The 15,988-nt window shown below is 43.7% G+C and overlaps 1 protein-coding gene across 2 annotated transcripts in view; it reads left to right on the forward strand.

Moving 5' to 3' along the window:
• The window catches only part of TMCC3 (transmembrane and coiled-coil domain family 3), a 329,048-nt gene that overhangs the window by 45,100 nt on the left and 267,960 nt on the right, over window positions 1-15,988 (forward strand). The window lies entirely within an intron of this gene.

Genomic DNA, 15,988 nt, shown 5'->3' on the forward strand with positions numbered 1-15,988 from the left:
TTTTATTTTATTTTATTTTATTTTATTTTATTTTATTTTATTTTATTTTATTTTATTTATTAACGTTTATTTATTTTTGAGACAGAGAGAGACAGAGCATGAACGGGGGAGGGGCAGAGAGAGAGGGAGACACAGAATCTGAAGCAGGCTCCAGGCTCTGAGCTGTCAGCACAGGGCCCGACACGGGGCTCGAACTCACGGACCGCGAGATCATGACCTGAGCCAAAGTCGGCCGCCCAACCGTCTGAGCCACCCAGATGCCCCTTGCATTTTATTTAAACAAAAAAAGTCTAACCAAAAAGGTCTGTAGGCTGTGGTGGGACAAGAAGCTAGGGAGATGCCACATGTCTTGGATGATTTTTTTCTCCCCAGCTTTATTGAGATATTGATATACATGTAAATTTAAGGTACACAGTGTAATGATTTGATAAGTGTATGTATTGTAAAATAACTACCAAAATAAGGTTAGTTAGCACCTTGATCCCCTTACGCAATTACTTTTTTGCGTGTGTGGTGATAACATTTAAGATCTACTCTCAGGGCACCTGGGTGGCTCTGATGTTGCTGACATCTCAGAGCCTGGAGCCTGCTTCAGATTCTCTCTCTCTCTCTCTCTCTCTCTCTCTCTCTCTCTCTCTGTCTGCCACTCCCCCTCTCGTGCTCTCTCTCAAAAGTAAATAAACATTAAAAAAATCTACTTGGGGCCCCTGGGTGGCTCAGTCAGTTAACTGTCCCACTTCAGCTCAGGTCGTGATCTTGCAGCCTGTGAGTTTGAGCCCAGTGTCGGGCTCTGTGCTGACAGCTCGGAGTCTGGAGTCTGCTTCGGATTCTATGTCTCCCTCTCTCTCTGCCCCTCCCCCACTCACACTTTTTCTGACTCAGAAAAATGAATAGACCTTAAAAAAAAAAATCTACTCTCAGCAACTTTCAAGCATATAATCCATTAGTGTTAGACACAGTCACTGTGCTGTACCTTAGATCCCCAGAACTTACACATCTTACAGCTAGAAGTGTGTGCCCTTTGATCAACCTCTCCCCAATTCCCCACTCTCTGGCAGTCACCGTTCTACTCTCTTTTCCTATGACTTTGGCTTTTTTTAGATTCTACGTGTAAGTGAGAACACACTTGGTCTGACTTCTTTCTCCTAGCATAATGGGTCCATCAGATGACTTTTGAGTTGCTCTGCAGCCCTTGCTTGATTCCTCCCAAAGCAGTCAGCCTCAGGTCATAGCTTCATGCTACTCAACTCAGGCTTCTAGCTGCTGGGGAGAGGGACTATCAGGGAGAGAGAATCACATGCTGTGAAAGGAGCCACCAGCACTGCCTTAATAAAGGGTCAGATGTACTGTTCCTAATGCAAATGAAGAGAAGAAAGTCAAGGTGTGGGGAGAATGCCCTTATGAAAAATGAGGCCTTGCTTCCCTTGGTTGAATCAGCTTTAAAGGAAAACAGGAGGAAAGAAGGGGAGGAGGCAAGAGTCTCCCTGGGAGATTCTGCACAAAGGTACATTTCAAGTTGGTAAGCAGGGCCCTGGGCTGTTGGAGAAGCCAAATCTAGCAGCCACCCCAGACCCTCACTGTCACCTGGAACCTGCTTCCCCTGACCCCCACTCCCCAAATCTGCCTTGCTGCTTAGTGTGCTGTGATAATGAAATATTCTTCTGTCGGGTTGTGTGAGTTGACAGATAGTGATGCTCTCTCAGTAAAATGATGGGCTGAAAGGATGTTGGGAAGCTTTTCCTCTTTCTTTCTTTCTTTCTTTCTTTCTTTCTTTCTTTCTTTCTTTCTTTCTTTCCTTCCTCCCTCCCTCCCTCCCTCCCTCCCTCCCAGTAACGTATATTGAGTTCTTCGTATGTGCCAGGTGTTGCTCTAAGCATTTTCACATCCTTGCCTTATCGAAGCATCTACACAGCCCTATGAGGTGAGGCTTTACTGTCCCACTTAACAGACTAGGAAACGGACCCTCAAAGAGCTTGAATGACTTGTCTGAACCAAGGCTCACATTAGGAAGTTGGCTTTTAGAGAACAGTGGTTTTAGCTTCTGCCTCAGGCAGGAATCCAGTTAAGTCATCCTGGGAAGATGGAGATCTTTTTTTTTTTAAGAAAAAAAATGTATAGGTACACAGCTCTAATTAAACAAAGAAACAAAATATCATCTTTATTGTTGGAGAAATTATGTGATTGTTTCCGGACCTGACCAAGAGACTGTGAGTCACATTTGGTTTCTGGGTCTCTGGCCTGGGTGTCGGGGTGAGAAGCAACTAGAGACCTAAGGAATTAAGTTGCATGGTTTAGGCCAGGAGACCTGGCATGAGTAAAATGTGATACGATAATATGGTCCCAAATCAGAGGGGCCTGGAGTGACTCAAGATAAGAATGATACACCCCTAGGGGCGCCGCCTGGGTGGCGCAGTCGGTTAAGCGTCCGACTTCAGCCAGGTCACGATCTCGCGGTCCGTGAGTTCGAGCCCCACGTCAGGCTCTGGGCTGATGGCTTAGAGCCTGGAGCCTGTTTCCGATTCTGTGTCTCCCTCTCTCTCTGCCCCTCCCCCGTTCATGCTCTGTCTCTCTCTGTCCCAAAAATAAATGTTGAAAAAAAAAAAAAAGAACGATACACCCCTTCCTGCCTCCACCCTCCCTCACGCTTCAGTGAACCATCACTTTCCCTATTAGAATGTAAATTCCGATTTTTGTCTGTTTTGTTTATTCCTGTATTCCCAGTGCTTGGCACATTAAAGCTACTCAGTATTTGTTGGGAAAAAATGAGTTAATAATGTATAAATCCCATGGCTAAACATTTTGGCCCTCTGGGTAGCAACATGACAGTTCATCTCCTGTCACATATCCTGTGGTAGCAGCAGTGACGACACAGGCTTTCCAACCAAAATGCACAACCCCAGATTGTTAGGAGGCGAGGTCCTCACCATCCATCCCGCACCAGCCAGCTGTTCTGCCACCGTGGGCTGCCCTTCCCTCCCCACAGCTGCGCAGGGCTGAGGAGTGGTGGCAGTGGCTGGTTCACCCACCCTGCTCGCCTAGAAAAGGTCAGCAGCCTGTGCCCCACTTGTCATACGTGTCCGTCAGGCTCCACGGTTCCCAGGTAGTTGGTTCTAGTCACCTCCTTCCATGTTGCTGGAGGGATGACTCTTAGAGGTTCCTGCTGTGCCATTTGGCATGAGGTCACTCCCCAAAGCCTTGTTTTTAAATGGGAAAAACTTGGTCTGTATGGCAGAAGGAGCGTCCACAGGGAGGAGGAGTGCCAGCCGAAAGTTCTCTTCCTTCCATGTCTGCTGAGTAACTTCTGGGGTCCCTGCCCTCAAGGAGCTCACTGGAGGGGGCCAAGAGGCACATAAGATAGGAAACTTACAATTGTGCAAAAGTGCTGGAAATGCTGTAGTAGAAGCAAGAACAAAATGCCAGGGGACAGAGAGGGAGGGGTTCAGGACTCTTGTGACAACTTCACGAATAAGGGAGCACTTTATGTGGCCAGGAATATCAAAGTGCTTTGTAAGCTGAAGGTCCAGACAGGGTAGTAAATGCAGGCACCTTGACTCGCGGCTTCCTTTATGGCACGCCTCCTCTCCTCGCTGTCCCCACTCTTCCTCATCTCTTAGTCATGCCTGGAGCTCACTCCAGTCACGCTGTCAACCCACAGTCATCCTCACTGTCTTTGAAACTATCTCTGGTTTGCTTCATTGTTGTGTCTCTGAAGCCTTCCCTGCCACCCCATTCAAAGTGGCATGTCTTTGTTCTCTTACCTTGCTTTATTTTCATTCATAGTCGTGCACTCTCTGGCATTATGTTTATGAATGGACAAGTGATATTTATTGGTACATGTATTCATTTACTCAACGGGTATTGATTGAACCACCCCCATGTGTTAGGCACTGCTCTAGGCGCTGGATAAATGGACAAGACAAAGTCCTTGATTTCATAGGGTTTACATTCTAGTGTGGAGAGACAAACCAAAACCAAATGAACAAGTAATTTCTGGTAGTGCTAAGTATATGAAGAAAATCAAATAGGGCAGTTAGGTAGAGTGACTGGTTCCTGGGGGAGAGCCACTTTCAATTTGGAGATCAAGAACAGCCTGTCTGTGGAGATAATACTTGGATTGAGACTTGAATAGTAAGAAGAGGCCAGATGTTATGGTTTATTATGTCCCGTAAGAAAATCATGTTGAAGTTCTAGACCCCAGTACCTGAGGATGTGACTTTATTTGGGAATAGGGTAGTGGCAGATGAAACTAGTCAAGATGAGGTCATACTGGAGTAGGATAGGCCTCTAATCCAATGTGAGTGGTACCCTTATTAAGAAGGAGATATTGGGGTGCCTGAGTGGCACAGTTGGTTAGGTGTCCGACTCTTGATTTTGGCTCAGGTCATGATCTCACAGTTGGTGAGTTTGAGCCTTGTGTTGGGCTCTATGTTGACAGCGTGAGGCCTGCTTCTGATTCTCTCTCTCTGCCCCTCCCCCACTCATGTTTGCTGTCTCTCAAATAAACTTTAAAAAAATTTAAAAAAGAAATCTAGAGACAGACAGTAGACAGGGATGATGCCACGTGATGATGATGGCAGAGATCTATAAGCCAATGGATTCCAAAGATTGCCAGCAAACAACTGGAAGGTAGGAGGGCAGGATGGAACAGATTCTCTCTCATAGCCCTCAAAGAGACACTTTGACCTTGGACTTTGAGCCTTCAGAAATTTGAGACAATAAATTTCTGTTGTTGAAGCCACCCAGTTTGTGATATTTTTTGACAACAGCCTTAGGAACTTCATATACCAGTTTATGGATCTTGGAGTATACTGTTTCCAGGAGAGGAAATAGCAAGTGCAAAAGCCCCATGGCAGGAATTATATTAACCAGCTAGCTCGCTGTAGTGTAATTATTTGTTTTCATATGTGCTTTCCTACCTTAGACTGTGAGCCCCTCAAGAATAAAGATGGTGTCTTATTGGTTATTATTCCCTTGTGCCTACCAGAACTTAGAAAAGCAGGAAGTAGTGTGCCTCAGATACAGCCAGATCCAGGGACTCACATAGCCTACCCCACCCCTCTTTCTATCTATCCATCTCCATTTTGGCCCCTGTCTATGGCTGGTCCCATGCTCTAAGCATTTCCTTGTGCCTCCATGTAGTGGGGTACAAGGGACCTCACCGCATTGGGGTCATAACCTTGCAGCTCTCAGTCCAAGAGAGGAGAAGGATAGTTTTTTTCCCCTAGCTTCAGCAGAATAAATCTCAGAGGTAGACTGCCTGGTTACTTTGAGTCACAATATATGACTACACTTGTGGCTGAGAGTAGGGTAGGGGGCAAATTTACCTCTTTCAGAATCACATAGGGTTAGGAGCAAAAGACCTGTCCCTCTCTGAAATCAGGGAACATGAATCAGGGATAGTGTACCATAGTGGCTCTGAGCTCAGGCCCTAGAACTGCACTGCCTGGGTTGGAGTCCTGACTCTGCCACTTGCCAGCTGTTGGACATTGTGCATGTTGCTGTCTGTGCCCTAGTTTCCTACCCACTCAGAGGATGTTGTGAGGATGTGAAATGGGACAGGACACATGAAGCACTTGGAACAGTGCATGGCACATGGTAGATGCAAGCTATGTGGGTGCTATTTATTGTAGTTTGTGGGTTTTTTTGTTTTGTTTTGAGTGTAGTTGACGCACAATATTACGTTAGTTTCGGGTGTACAAATTAGTAAATTGGTATTGTGGAATATATAGCTTCCTCCTGATTTATCTCTATGATAACCCTACTTAAAAAGGGAATAAGGTTGACACTGGCCTGAATGCTGAAGTAATCCTTTCAAATTCACACTTTTTCTACATAGTGTCTTTTCTTTTTCTCCTCCTCCTCCTCTTCCTCTTCCTTCTTCCTCTTCTTCTTTTTTAATTGAAGTATAATTAACACACAGTGTTGTGTTAGGTTCAGGCGTACAATATAATGATTTAACAATTCCATACATTATTCAGTGCTCATCAAGATAAGTGTTTTCATGGGGTGCCTGGGTGGCTCAGTCGGTTAAGCGTCCGACTTCGGCTCAGGTCGTGATCTCGCGGTCCGTGAGCTCGAGCCCCGCATCGGGCTCTGTGCTGGCAGCTCGGAGCCTGGAGCCTGTTTCAGATTCTGTGTCTCCCTCTCTCACACCCTCCCCCATTCATGCTCTGTCTCTCTGTCTCAAAAATAAATAAAGGTTAAAAAAAAATTTTAAGATAAGTGTTTTCTTCATCCCCTTTATTTCACCCCTACCCCCACCTACCACCCCTTTGGAAACCACCAGTTCTCTGTATTTGAGTCTGTTTGTCTCTTTTTTCTTTGTTGTTTCTCGGATTCCACTCTAAGTGAAATCATGTGGTATTTTTCTTTCTCTGACTTATTTCACTAAGCATTATATTCTCTAGCTCCATCCATGGTGTTACAAATGGCAAGATCTCATTCTTTTTTCCGACTAAGTAATATTCCATTGTAAATGTGCGCCATATCTTCTTTATCCATTCACCTGTGGATGGACACGTGGGCTGTTTCCATATCTGGGCTATTGTAAATAATGCTGCATTAAACGGAGGGGTACATGTATCTTTTTGAATTCATGTTTTCATCTTCTTTGGGTAAATACCCAGTAGTGAAATTATCGGATCGTATGGTAATTCTGTTTTTAACTTTATGAGGCACCTCCATACTGTTTTCCACCGCGCATCAATTTGTGTTCATACCAGCAGTGCACGGAAGGCTCCTTTTTCTCCACATCCTGTCAACCCTCGTTATTTCTTGTGTTTTTGATTTTAGCCGTTCTGACAGGTGTCAGGTAATACCTCACTGTAGTTTTGATTTGCATTTCCCTTATGATGAGTGGTGTTGAGCTTCTTTTATGTGTCTCTTGGCCATCTGTATATTTTCTCTGGAGAAATGTCTATTTGGGTCTTATGCCCACTTTTTAATTGAGTTATTTGTTTTTTGGGTGTTGAGTTGCATAAGTTCTTTCTATATTTTGGATATTAACTCCTTATTGGATACGTCATTTGCAAATACCTTCTTCTTACGATTCCTCTTTTCTTCCTGTTCTCTACTTCCTTCTGCATATGAAAACAACACACTGATCCTAATTCGGATACTTTTAAAGCATTATTTTAAAGATATTGTCGGGGCGCCTGGGTGGCGCAGTCGGTTAAGCGTCCGACTTCAGCCAGGTCACGATCTCGCGGTCCGTGAGTTCGAGCCCTGCGTCAGGCTCTGGGCTGATGGCTCAGAGCCTGGAGCCTGTTTCCGATTCTGTGTCTCCCTCTCTCTCTGCCCCTCCCCCGTTCATGCTCTGTCTCTCTCTGTCCCAAAAATAAATAAACATTGAAAAAAAAAATTTAAAGATATTGTCATAGTTCCTCTTTGTTATTTGGGAAGAACTGGTTCATTTGCCCATTGGCCAGTTCTTAACCCTCAAGAATTTTATCTTTAAGATCTGCATTCATATATCTTATTAGGGCACTTAAGGTGATTTGATTTGTTTATCTTTATTGTAAAATGGATGCATTTTCATTAGGCATAAACTGAAGAAGGGAATATTTTACTGCAATGGGTAGGACTTCAGTTTGGGGTCTACAAGGTCTTTGAGAGCCAGAGTCTTCAGGTGAAGTCTGAAGATGACAAATTGTTATGTGTTGAGTGCTTCCTGTTTGCCAAGCACTTGCCTGAGTGTGTGATGTGGAACATTTCATTCATCCTCATGGAAATCGTACTAGGGGTCTAACGCCTCCATTCCACAGGTGAGCAAGCCAAAGGTCAGAAAAGTCCAGCGTGTTGGCAGAGTTCTTCTAGATAGTAAGACCTGGTCTAGTTGTGGACCTGGGACTTAGACCCAGGCTCTTTCATGGTGTGTTTGAACTTTGACCGCTTACTTGGTTACCATCATTTGCCATTACAGAATCCTGATGTGTGAAAGACAGATTTCAAATTTGAAAAACCAAAACAAAACAAAAACGAAAGAAAAATCAGACACTATAATCTGCTACAGTTATATAGCATTATAGGCTATTGATGTGTAAAAACAGTTTCAGGATTGCTGTAGGAATCCAAGTTCCCCAACTTTACTTGAAAAAAATGTGTGTATGATGTCATACACATGTTAAAAGTCAATCTGTGTGTGATAACATACTGATCCTACTTTAGATACTTTTAAAACATTATTTTAAAGATACTATACTTCTTTATTATTTGGGACTGTGAAGTCTAATTGGGACACCACAGTATACACTTCTCCTTGAACCCAAAGTGGTCACTATTTTTAGAGGAGAGGAAAAGAAACTAGCGTCTGGGACAGGCTTTCATCATTTTCCTCTGTTTCTCGGTGTGTTCTCTGATGTACCCAAATGTAAGGGTGTGGGAAACTTTCCTCCTTCCCTCATAGGATCTCCAGCTGGGGCCCTGCATGTCAGACTGACAAAAGACAGATGAACAAGAGAAAAACGAGTATGTTACCCTGAGCATTATGCATACATATGGGAGCCCTGCAGATGAGTAACTGAAAGAGGTACTTAGAACTTGGGGTTATGTACCATCTTACCAAAGAACACTACATTTTTAGAGAAGCAGCTAGACAAAAGGTCTTTGAGCTTCTACTGTGGCGAGTTGTGGGAAGGCAAATCTACGGGGAAACTGATGGTAGAGAAGGGTTAGTTTTAGTAAAGTTGTTCATACAGATTCCTCTGGTGCCTTCCCTGGGCTGGTGAGGGTCTAGTGCCTCTGGCGATTAACTTCCATTCCTCCTGGTAAAGAGGGGATGGGGGCACCTTGACAAATTCAGGTCCTCTTTTTAGGCAAATAGGGGGAAAGCAGAGAGTTTTTTTCTGTATCTGCTTCTTCTCAGTTGTCTTCAGCTCAAAAATAATCCTTGTTCTAAAGTAGCATATTTTGGGGTGGCATATTCTGCTACCCTTCACAAACTATGTGTGGAGATAGTAGTTTGAAGCATTTTTTTCCATAAGGGATGCTTACCACGTTGTGTGTATTGTTCTAGGTGTTGGAGATAATCGGTGAACAAGACGGACCCTTCCCCCTTCTTGGATCTTATGTTGTAGTTAGAGAATATAGGCAGTAATGAAATACAGGAATATAGTATTTATCACATGGTAGATGTTTACGAAGAAAAAAAATAAGATAACAGAGGGAGACAAACCATCAGAGACTCTTAAATACAGAGAACAAACTGAGGTCGATGGGGGTAGGGAAAATGGGTGATGGGCATTACGGAGGGCACTTGTTGGGATGAACACTGGGTGTTATATGTGAGTGATGAATCACTGGATTCCACTGAAGCCAAAACTATAGTGTATGTTAACTAACTTAAGAATAAATTTTTTTTTTTAATTTTTTTTTTCAACATTTATTTATTTTTGGGACAGAGAGAGACAGAGCATGAACGGGGGAGGGGCAGAGAGAGAGGGAGACACAGAATCTGAAACAGGCTCCAGGCTCCGAGCCATCAGCCCAGAGCCTGACACGGGGCTCGAACTCACAGACCGCGAGATCGCGACCTGGCTGAAGTCGGACGCTTAACCGACTGCGCCACCCAGGCGCCCCAAGAATAAATATTAAAAAAAAAAAATAAAACAAGAACAGGCAAAAAGAGTGCCCTAAGGGCACATTGCAACTAAAATTTTTTTTAGCGTTTATTTATTATTTTTGAGAAGCAGAGACAGAGCATGAGCAGGGGAGGGGCAGAGAGAGAGGGAGACACAGAATGTGAAGCAGGCTCCAGGCTCTGAGCTGTCAGCACAGAGCCTGACACTAGGCTCGAATCCACCAACCGTGAGATCATGACCTGAGCCAACGTTGGATGCTTAACCAACTGAGCCACCAGGTGTCCCTGGCAGGTTGCAATTTAAAATAGAAAGTCCTCACTGAAAGGTGATATTTGAACAAAGTCCTGAGAAGGCGAGGGAATGAGCCGGTGGGACTCCACGGGGCTGGGGGCGGGGAAGGGGAGTGTTCTAAGTAGCAAGTATGGTAAAAGCATAAGCTTGGCTGGCTAGAGTGGCTGGGGGTGGAGAAGAGTAACTGGAAGAAGAGATCTGAGAGATAACTGGGGAGTGAGCAGGGATATGTCCAAGAAGGACTGGCAAACTATTGTAAAGACTTCGGGTTTAAGATCCCCTAGTCTGAGCTCCCAAAAGAGCGAAGTGTTCATTTCCTGCAGTGACCCTTTACTCGGGAAATGTAGGAGCTCATCTGGGGACACAGCCGGTTAGACATCCTAGCAGAGGTGCTGAGTAGGCAGCTGAATGTAAGAGCCAGGAGTTCTGGGATGGAGATAGATACATGCGAGTCATCAGCATGTGGATTACAAGAATGTTAGAGCAAAGAGGTCTGGGACTAGACCCTGGGGCCCTGCACAGGCTGGGACTGTGAGTATCGAGTAGCAGAGAAGACTTGAAGGAGCAGCCAGTGATGCAGGGGAAAAGTGAGGAGAGGCTAGTTTCTTAGAAGTCGGGTGAAGAAAAGGTTTCAAAGAGTAGTGTGCTCTATCAGATGCCGCTGATCAGTCAGAGATGACCAAAAATTGACAGCTGGATTTAGCAGTGGCCACTGGAGGTCATTGTTGCAATTATATTGGAGGATGACTGCTGATGGATGCCATCTGCCAGGGTTTTTCTCGCAAAGTTGACGTGATGTGCTCAATTGTACGCTCTGTACAGTTCAACTTTCTTCTCTACCATTGCGGCCAGATCATTTCTATATATTTGTGTTTATACTTGATGTGCAGTTTTAGAGCTGAAGTGTATTCCAGCCCAGCTGCCTTGTCTTACAGCTGAAGAGAACAAGGCTTGGACAGGCTAAGTGGTGCAAGCAGGTCTGCTCATTGTAGAACCAGACGACCCCAGGCTTCCGAGTACCAGGCCTGCTGTTCTGCCTGCCGTACCTGGCCTGCTGTGCTTAAGTGCCGAAGTCATAGTAATGTGGGATCGTCAAGACCAACGGTCAAAAAAGAATTCTTGAGACGTTTTACAGTGCAAAAAGGTGTTTTGATTATAGCACTGGGACAGGACCCGTGGGCAGAAAGAACTGCCTTGTGATTATGAGGAGTGACTGATTTTTCACAGGGTTTTCTGTCCTGTGGAGGTGAAGGTGATGATAGGGCTCCAGGAAACCGAGTCTATAGGTTCCTGGAGGTCTGACTGTTATTGAGATTGTGTTTTTCTTGTAGATCAGTAAGACAGTTACAGACAGTTGTGGAGTTTCATGTCCTACATGACTGTGATCTTTATCAGCTGAACATTTTGTTTTTCCCCTGCCTTTGTTCTTAGTACCTGAGGAATGTTATATATATTCCACTTTAGGGGGTGGGGTGGTTTGCAGGGTTCAGCTTGCCTTTTGCTCTCTCAGTGCATAAAGAGAGCTCCTTCCTTGTCCCTCTAATTCTTACTGTTCTCTCTCTGATAGGCTTGTTGAGCTTGTTGGAACGTTATGCTCCAGAATGCCCTGGGGTTCTTCTAAACTGGGTTTGAATTCCAGTTCTTTTGCCCACTAGCTGTGTGAGTTTGGGCAGATAAGTTCATCTCAGTGTGCCTCAGTTTCTTCATCTACAAAATGGGGATAGTAGTGACACCTCATGGAGTTGTGAGAATTAAACTTTCACTTGCCTACCCAGTGCTTTGCACTGTGCCAATACGTAATGAGTTCCATACAGGATGGTTCTTACAGTTACTGGAATATCAAAACTTTAGTTTCCAGGACGTTGCTCTTATTAAAATTGTCTTTTAAAAAATTTTTCATTGATGCCATTGCCTGGGGTTTATTTACGAAACAGATTGAATAGAGTTACACCCACAAATCTGTTATGATTTTCCCTAAAGAAGTTACCAGATGTCTTTTTTTCCCCCCCTAGTTGCTGTTACTGGGAGAGGAAGTCCAACAAAAAAAACAACCTAATGCACACTCCCGGCAGATACATAGTTTGTTCTACCTTTGTCATCACTGAGAAAAACAAGCACTGTCAGTTTCCATTTTCCCGGCTGGCTGTCACTGCTGCAGCGGGAGAGGCTGGTCCTGTCTGGTGTACCTTAAGAACTTCTTCAACGTTTATTTATTTTTGGGACAGAGCGAGACAGAGCATGAACGGGGGAGGGGCAGAGAGAGAGGGAGACACAGAATCGGAAACAGGCTCCAGGCTCTGAGCCATCAGCCCAGAGCCCGACGCGGGGCTCGAACTCCCGGACCGCGAGACCGTGACCTGGCTGAAGTCGGACACTTAACCGACTGCGCCACCCAGGCGCCCCAAACTTCTTAACCCGGAGTGTAGTGCTGTTGATAGGCCTGCAGGGTGCATTAAGGGTTCCTCTCACTGCTCAGAACATCTGTGTGCTTACTGTTAGGAATGGTGCAGATTTTTTCCAAAGGAATCTGTACCAACGCTTTTCAAAAGATACATGAAAAATTAATTGGTAGGGCCAATTAAGTGGTAATGCATATTTATAGATTTGCCTTCCTCAAATCAGCATCTGGTTAAAAAAACATTACTGACCAACCTGAATTTTTAGTAACAGCAGCAAAGCATTTCTTAATTCTTTTTCTTTTGTCAGTGAACTGTTTTCCTGAGAGAGAGAAATAGAGAGAGAGAGAGAGAGAGAGAGAGAGAGAGAGAGAGAGAGTGTGTGTGTGTGTGTGTGTGTGTGTGTGTGTGTGTGTGTAGAGTGTAGAGCAGAGCTCGAGAGAGAATAGGGCTGGGAGCATAAAGGAAAAGTGTGAGTTACAGAATATTTTTCAGATTCATTGCAATTGTATTTCTTTAAACACATACAGGGACTTGGACTCACTCCAGTGTGTTTTCACTTGCACGATTAGAGTGGGAACCTGATATAGTGAATAGAAAATGTAAATGTGTTAAATGGTAATGAATAGCATCATTTATTTACATTTGTGCACTAAATACTAAAATTCCAATTATGTGCCAGATGCTGTGCTCAGCATGAGCCAATAAATAATAACTCATGCTAGCCTCTTTTAGTAAACTTTAATATTATGAAAACAATGTGAAAATGGTAAACTCCACATTACAGTAGTACAACAACAACAAAAAATTCCTTTTTCATCTCAGACCGTTGGATGTTCTTGACTAGCCTTCCCAATCATATCACTGCATATTCACTTGTGTATGTATCTTCTTCATCATCATTTTTTTTTTTTTTTTTTTTTTTTTTTTAGAGTTCCACCTCTGGCTTTTTCTGTTCAGCAGTTTCTTATGAATATGTTACTGTAGCATTCCATTATGTGAATATACCACAATTGAATTTTCTGGACTTAAAACTTATTTTGAATTGTAGACATAACTTTCTGCACTAAAGAGTTCTCTTTTAAAGAGAATTATATGGAATAACATCTATGATATTACTCTAGTGCTGGCCCATGATAGATTCACATAAGTATTAATAGAATGGATGAATTGATTGTGTTTATTCAGTTATTCATGTCATTTTTCTTTATAGATAATTTAAAATAAAATTCAGAACTATGAATGATAATGTTCCAAATTAATAGATTCTGTATTGATGAGGTTTGTGTCCTATCACCTGCATTCCCTAGCCCCTTATTTGCATGGTGATATACTCAGAAATGTCCCTGATAATAACAGCATGAATAGTTCTGTGGTCCATCAGTTCCAAGGGGGAAACTCTGGGGTGCATTTCATTCTCTCTGGCAGGTATTTTAATTTAAATGAAAGACAGAGGCCTTAAACTCAGACAGTTCAGACTCTAGAAGCATATAAACACTGGTCAGAATTGTTTTCAGAGTTTGTCAAGGCTTTAGGGATCTCATTCTTAACGTCCAAGAGCTGTGCTCTGGGTGGAGGGATCTTCCATTCCTGTGGCACAGACCCTTTGGTGCCTCACTTTAGGCCCATCTTGGTTCAGGAGACAAATGGTCTACGGCGAGGTCATCTGACAATATAGGTGTTTTGGAAACTGGTTAATTGATTCTGTTGTCACTTGTCTGCTAATCTGTTACCACAGGGACTTGAAGGGCTTGTGGTGGGTAAGATTCCCTGGTGGCTGCTATGGAGGACACTGAGAAGTAGACGGTGCAGGCCATGCCCTGAGGAACCTCTCACATTGCTTGGGGAGACGTGACAGTGCCTATAGATAGCCAGCAGTATGGCGTATTCTGGCAGTAACAGCAGGGGCTCTGGAGTCACATTGACTGGACTCGCCTCTCTAAGCTGTGTGACCTCGGCAAGGTAGTTGGCATCTCGTGCCTCAGTTTCCTCATCTGTAGAATGGAGATTATATTAGTGCTTGCCTGGATGTGGGAATTAAATGACTTATGTTTGTGAAATATGCTTAGGCAGTGCCCGACACGAGTGCTTAGTAATTGTTAGCTGCTGTTGCCATAGCTGACAGTACTACACGGAGGAAAAGGAGATGATAATAGCTGCTGTTTTGTGGTGAGAGCTCCTGGGCCTACGAATATCAGCCTCTATGGTAAGTGCTTCACGTTCACTATCTCATCCGATCCTTACAGTGCCCTGCAAAGCAAGCCATTTTAAAGATGAGAAAACTGGCTTGTGAAGGTTAAGTGCTTGCCCAAGATCACATAGCCATGCAGTGATTTGAACCTCATCTGACTCAAGAACTTTTGCTCTTCTCTTTGTACACACACACACACACACACACACACACACGTATATATGTATATGTTTTTTAAGTAGGCTTCATGCCCAGTGTGGGGCTTGAACTCATGACCCTGAGGTCAAGACCTGAGCTGAGATTAAGAGTCAGACGCTTAATTGACTGAGCCACCTAGGCTCCCCACCTGTGAGCAATATTTCTGAGAAAAGAGAGAGAAAAGGAAGGAGTCTTCCTTTACCTTGTAGGTGAAGAATGAGGCACAGAACACTTAGGCAACTTGCCCAAGGTTACATGGACACTGAGGTTTTCCTCCGTGAGGGTGGATCCCACGGCGTCTCTAGACACTTGTAGGGATGATGTGTAAAAAGGAGCAAACTGGGATGCCTTGCTCCAGAGTAGAGAGCTAGTACCAGTGCACTGAAATAGACTGACCTGGGATAAGTGGAAAGGACAATGTTTCTCACAAAACTGTCCACTATGAAATGAGATGGAAATGTATTTTTCTCAAATATAAAGAGGTTTGGAGGTAGGCAATCCAGAGTTAGTTATGATGGCTCCATAAGGTCATCAGGTACAGGCACACGGGGCAGTGGCCCTGTTTGTTGTAACTTCGACCCTGAATCCATGCCAGGACCCAGACCAGGGTTTGGGATTCTGAAGGTCTTTCGCATGAATAATTTTATCGAATTCATAGGAGCTATTTATGGCTTTAGGGAAGCAGACTATGGAAGATTTATTTTTTGCTTATTACTCCTATGTCTAGCAGTGTTTTCCTGATTTACTTTCCTTGTATATCCTGCCATTTTATGAATTCAGTGTTATACATCTTTTTAGTCTGTTTAGTACCTATTGATTCTTTTGTGTGCATACTGAAGATTGCCCCAGGGCATTCAGATGCTGGTGGAAAATAATTACTGTGCCAAGTAGTGAAAATAAAAGTGACAACCCATGAACCTTTGTTTAGGACAAGGTAATTGAGTGAAATCAGATTTGCTTCATTATTCTAGGAAGACAATACCACTTATTAGAATATTTCCTATTGAGATCTGTTATTTTCCTTTTTTTTACCTTAACATGCTCATTCATGGAGGGAATGTCGTGTATTTAATGAAGTCATTAACTCAACAGTTCTGAGCAATACAGATGCCGTCCCTGCCAGCATATAGTTTACCAAATAGCAGGAAATAAAATTACAGTGGCGTATAATAAATGATATGATGGAATAATTACAGGTGGTGTAGGCACACACACAGAGACACTTAAGCCAGTATTTGGAGCTAAGGGACAGCTTCCTTGAGGAAGTAACGTTTAGGCTGAACCCTAAAGGTGATAAGAATTAGCCACAAGATTTTTCCAGGCATAAGAACCAA

The sequence above is a fragment of the Herpailurus yagouaroundi genome, unplaced genomic scaffold (genome assembly GCF_014898765.1).
Source record: "Herpailurus yagouaroundi ecotype Mexico unplaced genomic scaffold, PumYag 182, whole genome shotgun sequence".
In the NCBI taxonomy this organism is placed as follows: Eukaryota; Metazoa; Chordata; class Mammalia; order Carnivora; family Felidae; genus Herpailurus; species Herpailurus yagouaroundi.